Genomic DNA, 13,501 nt, shown 5'->3' with positions numbered 1-13,501 from the left:
CCTGCCTCTATAGGTTTCAGGACATGAAGGTCTTCTCCTGCCTCTATAGGTTTCAGGACATGAAGGTCTTCTCCTGCCTCTATAGGTTTCAGGACATGAAGGCCTTCTCCTGCCTCTATAGGTTTCAGGACATGAAGGTCTTCTCCTGCCTCTATAGGTTTCAGGACATGAAGGTCTTCTCCTGCCTCTATAGGTTTCAGGACATGAAGGCCTTCTCCTGCCTCTATAGGTTTCAGGACATGAAGGCCTTCTCCTGCCTCTATAGGTTTCAGGACATGAAGGTCTTCTCCTGCCTCTATAGGTTTCAGGACATGAAGGTCTTCTCAAAGACGGTCCTGATATCCTCCCACTCTAAACACTCAACACGAGATAATGGCATCTGAAAAACACCCCCAGCAGAATCCCTGGCATAGAGAAAAATAGTCATCAGTATGAGACACTGCACACACACCAGCATGCATGAACACATGCACCTACACAATCACGTGCACACATTATAAATATAGGTGTGTATGTTATCCGTGTGTTAAGGCATAGTAATACCAGTGGGAGGTCATTATACCTTACTGTTGTGGCTGAGCAGATCGGCGACACAGATCTGTGCCAGAGCTAAAGTAGCCTTGTGCAGGTAAGACAGCCTGCTCGACAGCTACAGTGTCAGAGAACAAGATCAGCTGAACTAACGCTGCACAGCCCAAGCAAACAACCAATGTGGTTCACTCACAGCGACCTAAGATATTCCTTTATTGATCCCCTTGGGGAAATTCAGGCATCATAGCAGCATGGGGGGGAGGGGGGGAGGGGTACAGGTAGTAAAACAACACAGTATACAGGTAGTAAAAGACAACACAGGCAGTGTAAACAATTTGATCAATATGGTCAATATAATTTACTATCTGACTAGCTGAGGAATATTCACATTATTCACAGTGTCACATGAGGTGCAGTATGCAAGAGGTAGTGTTATAATAATTTACTATCTACTGAGTATACATTAATCAAAGTACCAGGGTAGTCTACTTTGTCCCCCTTGGGTTCCTATAAGTCCCAGGTCAATGTCTGGTAGCAGTCGCTGTCGCTGCCCCCTGTTGTGGGGCCTGGAGGCTGCTAGTCGCTGCCCACTGTTGTGGAGCCTGATGGCCGCTGGTATGAAGGACTGTCCGAGGCGGTTAGTTGAGTGTCGGGGGGGGATGAGTCTGTGGCTGAACGAGCTTCGCATCTTGACTAGCTCGTCGTAGAGGGGGTGGTAGGGGTTCTCCATGATGGCATCCAGCTTCCTTATCATCCCCCTCTCTACCATCACCTCAAGTCTAGGTAGCTCGACTCCCACCACGGAGCTAGCCTTCCTCACCAGCTTGTTGAGCTTGTTGGTGTCCCTTGAGTTGATGTAGCCTCCCCAGCATGCCACAGCATAGAAGAGGATGCTGGCCACAACAGACTGGTAAAAAGACTGCAGCAGTTTGTTGCACACATTGAAGGACCTGAGTCTCCTCAGGAAGAACAGCCTGCTCTGTCCCTTCCTGTAGAGGGCCTCTGTGTTGTCCGACCAGTCCAGTTTATTGTTCAGGTGTACCCCAAGGAACTTGTATGAGTCCACCATCTCCACATCCACCCCTCGGATGGAGATGGGAATCGGGGGGGGCCTCGTCTTGCCCCTCCGGAAGTCCACCACCAGCTCCTTGGTCTTACTGGTGTTGAGTTGGAGGTGGTTGCTGTCGCTCCACCCCACGAAGCTCTCCACCAGGGCTCTGTACTCCTCCTCATCATCGTCGGTGATGTAGCTTACGATGGAGGAGTCGTCTGAGAACTTCTGCAGGTGGCACCCGCTGGAGTTGCGGCAGAAGTCTGAGGTGTAGAGGGTGAAGAGGAAGGGTGACAGCACAGTTCCCTGGGGGGCGCCGGTGTTGCTCACCAGTACGTCAGACTGACTGTCCTTTAGTCTGACGTACTGTGGCCTCTCAGTGAGGTAGTCCTTGATCCAGGCCACCAAGCCGTGCTCCAGCTGCATCGCAGAGAGCTTCTCCGCTAGCAGTGACGGCTGGATGGTGTTGAAGGCGCTGGAGAAATCAAAGAACATGATCCTCACTGAGCTGCGCGGCTTCTCCAGGTGCGTGTACGCTCTGTGGAGCATGTAGATGATGGCATCCTCCACCCCGATGTTTGCCTGGTATGCAAACTGCAGGGGGTCGAGGGAGTCACGCACCAGGGGCTTGAGGTGTTGCAGGACCAGTCTCTCAAACGTCTTCATGACGTGTGACGTCAGAGCGACTGGCCTGTAGTCGTTGGGGGTGCTGGGACGTCCCTTCTTGGGCACCGGGACAATGCAGGAGGTCTTCCAGAGCTGGGGCACCCTCTCCAGCCTCAGGGAGAGGTTGAAAAGATGCTGGAGCGGTGCTGCCAGCTGCTCTGCACATACCTTGAGCACCCTGGGATTGGTGTTGTCCGGTCCTCTGGCCTTGTTTACATTAATTTTGGAGAGCTGCCTACTGACCTGACTGGTTGTGATCGTCAGGGTTGGGGGTGGTGGGCAGTCTGCTGGTGTTGGGGGTGGGGTGCCGTTGCTGATGGGTGTGGGGGGGTGGGGGGTGGGGGGGCTGCTTTGTAGGTGTGATCTGGTGCTGGTGTCGATGGGTGGGGGGAGGGGTGTGGGGAGGCCACTCTGGTCAAAGCGGTTGAAAAACGAGTTGAACTCGTTTGCACGCTCTGGAGGGCCCTCCACAGCTGTGCCCTGCTGTTTGAAACCAGTGATCTTCCTAACCCCCGCCCACACCTCCCTGGTGTTGTTGGCCTGTAGTCTGCCCTCCAGCCTGTCCTTGTAGCTGACCTTGGCTGCCCTTAGCTCTTTTTTGAGCTCCCTTTGGACAGCCCTGGCCTGCTCAGTGTCCCCTGCCATGAAGGCCCTCTTTTTCCTGTTTAGCAGGTGTTTAATGTCCTTGCTAATCCAGGGTTTATTGTTTGAGAAGCAGCGTACCCTCTTTGTGGGTACGATGCTCTCCTCACAGAACCTGATGTAGTCTGTGATGCAGTGGGATAGACCTACTGTCCATCTATGCTGCAGTTGCCCAGTGGTGGTAATGTTAGCCAGGCTATATAGTTTGCCAAGCATAGTGACAGTTCTACTGGCGTGTGACAAAAACAGAGGAACGTATGTGTCATCTGCAGTTGGCTGGCCACTGACAGTTTCTTGAGAAGACAACTCAATGTTTGCTTCAAGACATAACGCAATATAGCTATATCCACCCAGAACAGTCACATTCGCCAAATGCGACTAAAACCATGGGTAACACTAACGTTACTGTGAGGTTTCGCCTGTTCCCTGGACCTTTAATTCCCTGTCTCCTCACCTCACCAGCCCCCACCTTTGGACTTTCCCTGTCTACTCTCCTCAACAGCCCCCACCCTTGCGATGTTTTACTCTCCTCTGCTCTTCACCAGCCCCCACCCTTGGACTACCTTTCACAGCTGTCATAAGTTATGATTAGCGCCCCAGAGGGTTTTAAATACCTGGACCTCCCCTCCAGTCCTGGGCGGGTCGTTCTGTATGCTGGTTCTGTGTTCTGGACTCTGTATCTTTATCTGTGTTCAGTGTTCATGGAGTCCTGGACGTTACCATCACCTGCCGCGTCTCCGGCGTGAGACGACGTGCCAGCCATCACCACCTGTCGCCGTTTGCCTGGAGTGGGACACCGTCTGCGCTCTCTAATTCTCTACGGGAGGTTTTCCAGTGTTCCCACTCCAGACGTCAAGCCGGCGCGCTCCCACTCCAGACGTCAAGCCGGCGTGCATCACTTCCTAGTTCCACGGGAGGATGCGTCTCTTCGCCCCGGTCCTCTGGGACCCCGGTGTTCTGCGCTGCCCGTCTGCAGCATCCAAGGAAGATCTCTGTGCCAGGCCTCCGCCGTCGGAACCCTGCCATCCCTGTAAGCAGCTCTGGCCCTCGCCCTGTCCAAGGCCTTAACCCTGTTCTCTGTCCCTGTCTCCAGCCCGCCTCCCCGGGCCTCTGTCCCTGTTCCCCCTCTCCAGTGCCCCTGGTCCTGCCCTGACATTTTGCCCTGGCCCTGTCCCTTAGCCTTAGCCCCTTAGCCTGTTCGCCTCTTAAAAGCACAGTGCCGCATTTTCCCTATTTTCTTTGACTCCTGTGTTTTTGTGTTCTCCCTTAAAGGGACAGTGCCGCCTTTTGTTATGTTTTGAATAAATGCCCTGTTTTGGCTTACTCTCATACCTGTCTTGTGTTGTGCGATTGGGGTCGGTTACAAACCATAACAGTTACACTCCTTTGTAGTAATGTGAATTGCCAGGCAAGCCTAGTCGATGAGCACAGGCATAGCTAACATTAGTAGCTGGTGTGTTAACATATAAACACACAACAGTGTCACTCCCATGTTTGGGCCAGCCTCGCACACACACCATTTACTTGGAAAAAGTGGGCCTTTCATTAGAACTGCATCATACAAAATGGGTTAATAGGAAATACATCTGATATAACGTCGAACGTATCAGATAAAGTTGTAATAAAGAGACATCCCAATAGCCAAGACAACTTGCTCTAGCTAGCATATGCCTCCATCCTACCCGCCCCCTCTAAACCTCTCCCTCTCTCTACATGTGCTTGTGTGTGTGATTTTATTGGCTCTGGATCTAGTCTAGTTGTGTGTACACATCTGCGTCTGGGTTTTCGCTGGGTCTGGGCGCTGGGCCCCGTTGTGCATGCTGTGCAGGGAAATTCTGGAGTTGGGAGTAGGGTTGCTGGTGTGGGACTGGATAGTACTGAGGATAATGGTACTGGGGGGGAGGTGGGGGGAGGTGGAACTGGCTGTGCGGGAGGTAGGAGTGTCCTGAGGCCTTCGAACATCATACCTACAAGTCTTTCAGTGGACCTTGTATTTTGCTCTATTATTCTTGTAATAAGGTTCTCCTCCTGTACATCTCGCTGTTGTTGTCGCTGGTCTCTGCGTTCCTGTTGCTGCTCCGCCCACTCGTGCTCCCTGACCTGCATTTCCTCCATCATCAATTTTTGTTCTGCGGACCAGGTCTGCAGAGTTTTCTGGTACCCAGATTTGGCTTTGGGTGTCTTATACAAAGCATTTTTTTTACTCAGTTGGCAGTACATTCTTATATATTACAGTGTATAATAAGAGTCTATCTAATCCTAGGTTAGTACTTAACTAGGTTAGAAAAATACTAATCCTATGGTTTTAAATTAAGCAAGCTGCTGTGATCAAGGTAAGCAGCACAGTAATTCCATTTTTCTTTCCACCCACGCACACACACCATTTGTTCAAAATGATTAAAACATACTTATAGGCAGAGTGTTGGTAGCATCAGGAACACTCGCAGCATCACCAACATCTCCATAATCTCCAGCCAGGGATGAACCAGGTCTCTCCACATCCGTTTGGTCACTGGATGAGCAGTCTTCCAAACTCACCGAACTAACGTTATGTACATCATCTGAAACACAAGGAGTGGATCTTTTTGTATCCGGGCTGGCTCTCCATCTCCCAAAACTCAAGATACATAGCTAGCTATTTCTCTCGCTCACACACACACACACACACACACACACACACACACACACACACGTTGGAAGTGAGTAGTAGTACTAGCTAGTAGGCTATGATGACAATAGCTGTAACACTAGCTAGGCTAGTTGCAGTGGTGGTAGTAGTAATATTAGATGCTCTAAAGTACTAGCTAGTAGCCTTCAACCATTGTAAACATGCAACATAGTGTTACGCTTTTATGCCAAAATTAACAGGGGCAACGTTAAGCAAGCACAAAGTATTGTCCGGTTGTGGGTTGCTAACGTTACAACGGCAAAAGACATCAACAAGATGCTAGTAGTAGTCGGAAATATTAGTGGCTAATGTTAGCTAGCTAGCTAATATAGATGCAAACAGACAAGGGTTGGCTAACCTGACTCGTAGTTCGCCGTCTCCGTCGCCCTTTCTTCCCCGAAGTCACAGTCTACACCGTGTTCGTCTGCGGTGGCCATTGGTCTTCCTCCCATCACCCGGTCCATCTCATCCAAAAAAGGCCAGTTGGAGGGGTCAGAACCTCTGGTTTTATTTTTGGCTTTCGCCTTGTTATACTCCTGTTTCAGCTGCTTCCATTTATTTTGAACCTGATGCACGTCCCTGTTCGCATAACCGACGTCATTCAGTTTGGCTGAAACTGTCCGAAGTAATTCAGCATTTTTGTACTTCCTCCCATCTGATCGTTCTATTATTTTTAAGTCCTCCATAGCAGTTATTAAATAAATAGTTTCAGCCCTCGACCATCGCTTGCTCCTGTCCGCCATCTTGTATGTAACTTGTGTGTAGCCTATGTGCGATCATGCGCAGAAAGACCGGGGGGAACTAATTCCGAAAAATGCGTGAAAAGCTGGGTACATGGACAGAAAAAGCTTTAATTCGGAATGATAAACGGAATAAACCGGCCACTTACATCGGAATGGATTTTATTTCGGAATGGCCATTTTCATTCGGAATTAAGTATTTTCAGATGTTTACATGATAACTTTAAATAGGATTTAACGTTAATTCCGAATGAAAATGGGAATAAACTGTCCATGTAAACGCAGCCATTGTTGTCTCATGAATAAATAACTTTTCATCCAGTTAGTAGCTGAGTGTTTGAAGCCATCAGCTAGTTTTGTAAGCAGCAGTTCATGATCAATGAGATCAAAAGCTGCGTTAAAATCTATACTGTACCAACTAATAATTTACAGTCAATATTTCTTAGCCAATCATCAGCCAATTGTGTAAGTGCTGTGCATGTTGAATAGCCAGGTTTATAAGCATGTTGAAAGTCAGAATTTATGTTATTAACACTTTGGATGCCACGCCTCCCCGTCTCAAAACATGGTTGGATGCCAGCCTTAAGGGGGCTGATTTTGCAATATTTCATGACTTTCGCGGATCTATTTCTATATTCTATATTTTAGCTACTGTATGTGGAAATGGTTCGGCTCATTTGACAAACACTAGTTCCTGTACAATATGAAAAAAAAACGTTTGTTTCTACATGCCTTCGTTCGTTCACAATTCCACGCTAAAAAAGGTAAACATTGGCCGAAATTGAGCCGCATTTCCTGGAAACGGAGATATGAGGTTTTCTGCAGCATGCGTAAATCATGATATTTGCTCGTCTGAGACACATTCCAAGTTCATAGGGTAAACACACACCACCTAGTGTTGTTTATCATTTATGAAATGCAGTAAAGATATTATATAGAGTTATTTTTATTGATTACGTTATATGCCTATATTTCTTTTTCCACACTTACTGCATATAGCCTCAATGACACACACTTACTGCATATATAGTTCAACATAGCGACAATATATAGATCACTATATATATAGGCATTTAACGTAAATCAAAATATCCCTATATCCTTTACTGCATTTCATATATCATAAACACTAGGTGGTTTTGTTGTTATTTGCTCATTTCTATATTGTATATATTGCATATATATATGCAATATATACAATATAGAAATATATATATATACAATATAGAAATTAGCAAAAATAACACAAATGAGCAAAAACGACAACTAGTTTTTTGACAGTATATAATATAGAACCATTCCTGTATTTGAATTACATTTAGCAAGTTCCTCATGGGCTCAACCCACATACTCAGCTGTGTTTGTGCTGCACATTTACCTGTGTTCCATGGTGTAGAGTCATCCATACATGACAGGTATGACAAGTATTCTGACATTTTTGCATTGCATTATAATGTATTCTGTATATTCTAATCTAAGACACACAAGTTATAAAAAAGCATTGCATTATAATGTATTCTGTATATAATAAACACTTGAAACTTGATGAAGTGGAAGAGATGTCTACTTCAGATAAAGCACCATTGAGTTTGTGCATCAGAACCAGTGTTGTGCTAGTTACTGAAAAATAGTAACTCAGTTACTTTACTAGTTACTTCATTTCAAAGTAACTTCGTTACTGTACTAGTTACTTACACCCAAAAGTAATGAGTTACTGTGAAAAGTAACTATTTAGTTATTTAAAAAAAAAAATAAAAAAAAAAATTGCTCAAGTCCCATGCCCCATATACTCAAAATCGGTTGATCAACTTGACAGTTTCCATTCACATCACCGAACTCTGCTAAGCAATGTGGTCTAGAGCGTTTCATTATATATTCCCTCCCCGCTGTATGTATATTTCTCTCCCACCCACCCACCCCCTCCTAATGTACAGTCCCCTCCCCATCATATGTATATACTCTGTCAGGATCTAGGGGTAACAGTACTGTATATTTGAATACCGCTTATGTCACAAATGTATCAGTACTAAATACCTATATGTCCCTATGCCATAAATGTCACGTATGTTGTGTATGTCATAAATGTCTATATGAATTGAAAATGGGGGACCCTGATGGAAACAAGACAAACGTCTTTCTCAGGTCTGCATCCCCTTAACAATTGTATGTATTGAGCCGTACTGTATTGTACCCATTCTGCAATCTGTTAAATAAAGTTTTCATTCATTCATTCATTCATCCATTCATTAATTCATTCATAACCATCTTGCAGCGTTGTTTAAGATATCAATCAAAGCATTGCAACGTTAGAATAGTTAGGATATCAATTGTGCATGAAAGGACTATATTTATATTGTTTGATTAGTATTATGAGATTCCCTGGCAGATTTCGTACAGTCAAAATCCGTTGATCTTGAGTTTCAGTGAACACATTGCACTCACCGTCACCAGTCTGCGGTGGTCGAGATGTAACGTTAGTCCAGTTGACTCCAGCAGCCCTTCAAACATGTTCTTTATCTCGTTTCCATGTTGTATATTAATTATCTCTCCAAGTAGTTGCTAAATGGTTTGTTAGTTCGTTATTATTACTGCGTTCTTATTATGTAGATTCATAGCGAGCGTCCTCTTGTTGTTTACTGTAGAGAGCGTCTATTTCTTTCAGAACGTCAGTGGCCAATCAGAAGTGCGAAAACCAGAATGAGGCTACGGAAAGAAATAATAATAATAATAATACTTCATTTTATATAGCGCCTTTCAGTCTACAGTAAACAAAACAAACGCAGGCGAAATAAGGACGCTCGCTATGAATCTACATAAAAAGAACGCAGTAACGAACTAACAAACCATTCAGTAACGTAAGTAGCGTTACTGAATTTCAAAAGTAATGCGTTAGAGTACTAGTTGCGGCAAAAAGTAACTTCGTTTCTGTAACGCGTTACTTTGTAACGCGTTAGTCCCAACACTGATCAGAACACACATATTTACATGTAAAGTGCATTAGTTGACCTGGCACAATGGCCGATCACTAGGGATGCACCGAATGGGAAATTCTTGGCCGAAACCGATACCGAAAATAGAAAACAGTTGGCCGAAAACCGAAAGCCGAAAGGCCGAAAATGATTCATAGAATAGAATATTTTTTACCAATGTTGTGGAACATTATGATTATGGAAAAATATATGATTATGGCAAAACTTAACTTAAATAATAAATAATTATTATGGGTCCATAAAACATTTATTCAGCACTTCTGAATGCATACAGTACATTAATTCCATCTTTTCTCTGGCTGCGCAGCGGACATCTGTGCTCTATTGAGCGCACCTTTCTAGTCCCCAGCTGAATGTGCTCGCTTGACTCGGCACAGTAGACGCGCAACAGACAGACAGCGTCAATGTGAGAAACACAATCCCCCCCCCCTCTCGCTCTGAATAATATGCATATTAGATCACTCAGTGATTAACCGCAACAGGCAAAGTAAATAATATAGTAAATAAGGATGTTAAAGACGCATTTATTGGACGCGTTGCGCGCAGAGTTTACATAGAAACAGCGCGACTCCCGACAGCGCGACATCATCACAATAACACGCAAGGTTGTTAGGTTGTTTCTGTTTCTGTGATATATTTTCGGTGAAAAAACTCTTTCGGCCGAAAGCCGAAAGGCAATTTTTTGCCATTTTCGGCAGAAAACTTTCGGTGCCGAAATTTCGGTGCATCCCTACCGATCACCATTGAATGTGTGCATTTAGAAAATGTCCAGCCAGCCATCTTAGAGCCCCAGGACTGCATTACAACATGTACAGTGCATTCGTTTTGACCTGGCACAATGGCCGATCACCATTGAATTTGTGCATTTAGAACATTCACAGTACATTTATTTATTCATATATTCAAGTGCATTAGTTTTGACCTGGCACAATGGCCGATCACCATTTAATTTGTGCATTTAGAACATTCACAGTACATTTATTTATTCATATATTCAAGTGCATTAGTTTTGACGTGGCAAAATGGCTGATCACCATTGAGTTTGTGCATCAGAACACATATTCACATGTAAAGTACGTTAGTTTTGACCTGGCAAAATGGCCGATCACCATTGAGTTTGTGCATAAGAACATACATTTACATGTAAAGTGTGTTAGTTAGTAAAGTGAGGCATATGTATTCTGCAAATGATCAGCAGCTTCCACCAGGACAATGATGAGCGGTATTGATAAGCGAGACCACCATTGCTACTCTGAAAGTGGACCAAGAATAGTATTCCAAATAAATTATATCCATGTTCCAACACCTTTGTTCTGTACAAACAGTAATACCTAGATTGTGAAATACTTACACTATTTACATATTTACAAAACACTATACACTATACTACTATACACTCAGCTATCATAACAACACATAGTACAGGGAAGTATGCATCCATCCATGTATTTCATGGAGTGTTTCCACTCTACCACACAAGAGAGATAATACTCAGCTAGCATAATCTCTCTTTGTGTGGTAGTGTGAAACACGGGCCATGATGCAGGGGAACTCCACACTCTGTGCAGAATGATCTTGTTTCCCATCTGATGCCTTTCTTCTTACAGACCCGGCACATTCTTGTGGGATGCGTCTTCTTTGGGGTGGGTGCGTACGTCCTCATAGTATGTGTTGCTATGGTGGCATCCAACCTGCTCTGCGGATTTGTCCTTGGGGCCCTGGGATCATGCTCCCTCCCACCCCCCACCCCCCCACCTGCCACTGCCTCACTTGCCACTGACTCACCTGCCACTGCCTGACCTGCCACTGCCACTGCCAAAGGAGGGGGGGAAAAGATAATAAAAAAAATTAAATTAAAAATTACATTTCCTAAAGTTTTAAGACCTAAAGAGCCATTTGTAGAGGTACATTATATGAATAATATTATTTTTCAATAAATCCAAGGTCACCATCGGTTTGTTCTGGCTACTGGTATCAGTGATCTTTGTTGGTATTGTCGTCTCTGTTAACCCTCTAGAGGCCAAGGGGCTTTTTGAACCCGTCGGCGGAGAACAAAATAATTTAGAATGTCTTCCAAATGCTCAAAAAGTACATATTTTCAGAAATCGATAAAAATAGAAAAATTACAATTTCGAGTGCTTTGAGATGTAATCTATATGTCTCCTTACTTGCTAAACGTAATACGACTTGTAAATATGTTTAATTCTTGCTAAATTGTATAGTTCTAAATTATCCCTGTATTCATGGTACTACAACGCGTCACGTACATGCACGTGCGCACACACAAACAGCGGCGTGTGCGCTGATAGGTGTTAAATCACTGAGTGATCGAATATGCATATCATTCTTCAGAGCGAGAGGGGGGAGGGATTGTGTTTCTCACATTGTCGCTGTCTGTCGTTGAACTCACTGCGTGTGTGTATACGAGTTATGAATTATCTCTCGCAGTTCATTCAAGTGGGCTACGTGAACTATAGTATCAGCCACTGGCTGCTGTGTGACGAGTTTGGTCACCCGCGCTGTCTAAACACGGACCGCTTTAGTCTCTCTCTCTCTCTCTCTCTCTCTCTCTCTCTCTCTCTCTCTCTCTCTCTCTCTCTCTCTCTCTCTCTCTCTCTCTCTCTCTCTCTCAATTCAATTAAAATGGGCTTTATTGACATGGGAAACATACGTTTACATTGCCAAAGCCAAACAAAACAATTCAAAACTGGCCCCTGTAAATGTCCTAACCCAACCCCCTCCAATGTACAGTAAATGACCAAGTATGGTTTGGTCAATATTCCAATGTACAGTTTTGCTTGTACAGTTGTACAGTTAATTAATAATATAATTATTATAAATGTCTCTCTCTGTCTATATCTCTGTATCTCTCTCTCTTTCATTCGTTCTTTCTTTCTTTCTTTCTTTCTTTCTTTCTTTCTTTCTTTCTTTCTTTCTTTCTTTCTTTCTTTCTTTCTTTCTTTCTTTCTTTCTTTCTTTCTTTCTTTCTTTCTTTCTTTTTCTTTTGTGGTAAATTATCAAATCAAAATTCCCAGTTTACAGGTCTACAGGACAAGGCTTGGTAAAGGATTATGGGGAAAACAGTTAATCTTTAGGGTAAAGAGTGCAAACCGACAATACAAGGCTAAGTATCAATAGAAAACTTCAGTTATATGCCGTATTCGCTATCGCGTCCCGCTCTGAGCCTTATGAGATATCCCTATCTCCTATGATACCTATTGTATCTCCCACGAACAAAAAACTACATGCACCCCACCTGTATGGGGCTCCGCCCCCATGGTGGCACCGCCCATATAGCAGTGACTCTGGTCACCACACATCCTTCCTCTATTTTCGTCCCAGCGTACTTGGATGCGTGCACCATACGATAACTAGTAGGATGAAAGGATTAAGGAAGATTCGTAATGTTGAGGGCTTACCGGAGGTTGCTGGCCCCTGGCATCTTCGACGCATGTTTTCGGCGACACGACGGGCCTATGTTGATGTTCCTCGTTGATGACAGCACATCGAGGTTCAGCTGTACAAGACTGGCTCTCGGGCCAGCTTGTACTCAGGTAGGCCCCGTGTCTTTCAGGCATGGGTATTAGTGTTAGTAATGCTGGTTTGTTTTGTTACACAACCCTGTTGTGTGTTGGCGCCGGGGGCAGGATGGTTTGGTGAACGTTCACTGCAGGGAACGGTTTCCAAGCTGTCTTGGGCGTGCTACTAAAACATCTAATGCTATGCTACATGCTATCGCTAATGCCGCATGCTATTACTACTGCTAATTGCTACACTGTTCTAATGTCTCCGCCGTGAGATGTTGTCACTCTCCCTCCTCTTGCCCGGTTCATCAATGAAGGTCAGTCGGTAGCTGTTGTGGGTTTTTTTGCTGAGTCCTATTTACCTTTTTTCTGGTAAATGGGTTGACAACAGGGTAGGCCGTGGCTAGGTTTCCTAGCCAGGTAAGTTACCTTGTGTTCCGGCGGGGTTTGTTGAACGGTGTTCCCATCTGGGTTGGCGTCGGGTAGTGGGGCTATGGGTCCAGCCGACATGGTAAACATGTTGCATGTCTGTGCGCAGGCAATTGTTGTTTTGGGTCCCACGTCACCTCGCGCTAGGCTGCAGTAGTATAAGGGCAGGGCCGCCTGGGGGAAATGTGAGGCCCTGTGCGTTTTTGGACGCGAGGCCCCCCACCCCCTGAGGCGGCCCTGTGTAGTGGGCTATTGTTTCG

The sequence above is a fragment of the Notolepis coatsorum genome, assembly GCF_963971535.1.
Source record: "Notolepis coatsorum genome assembly, chromosome: 10".
NCBI classification, from domain to species: domain Eukaryota; kingdom Metazoa; phylum Chordata; class Actinopteri; order Aulopiformes; family Paralepididae; genus Notolepis; species Notolepis coatsorum.
This window is presented reverse-complemented; position numbering follows the sequence as displayed.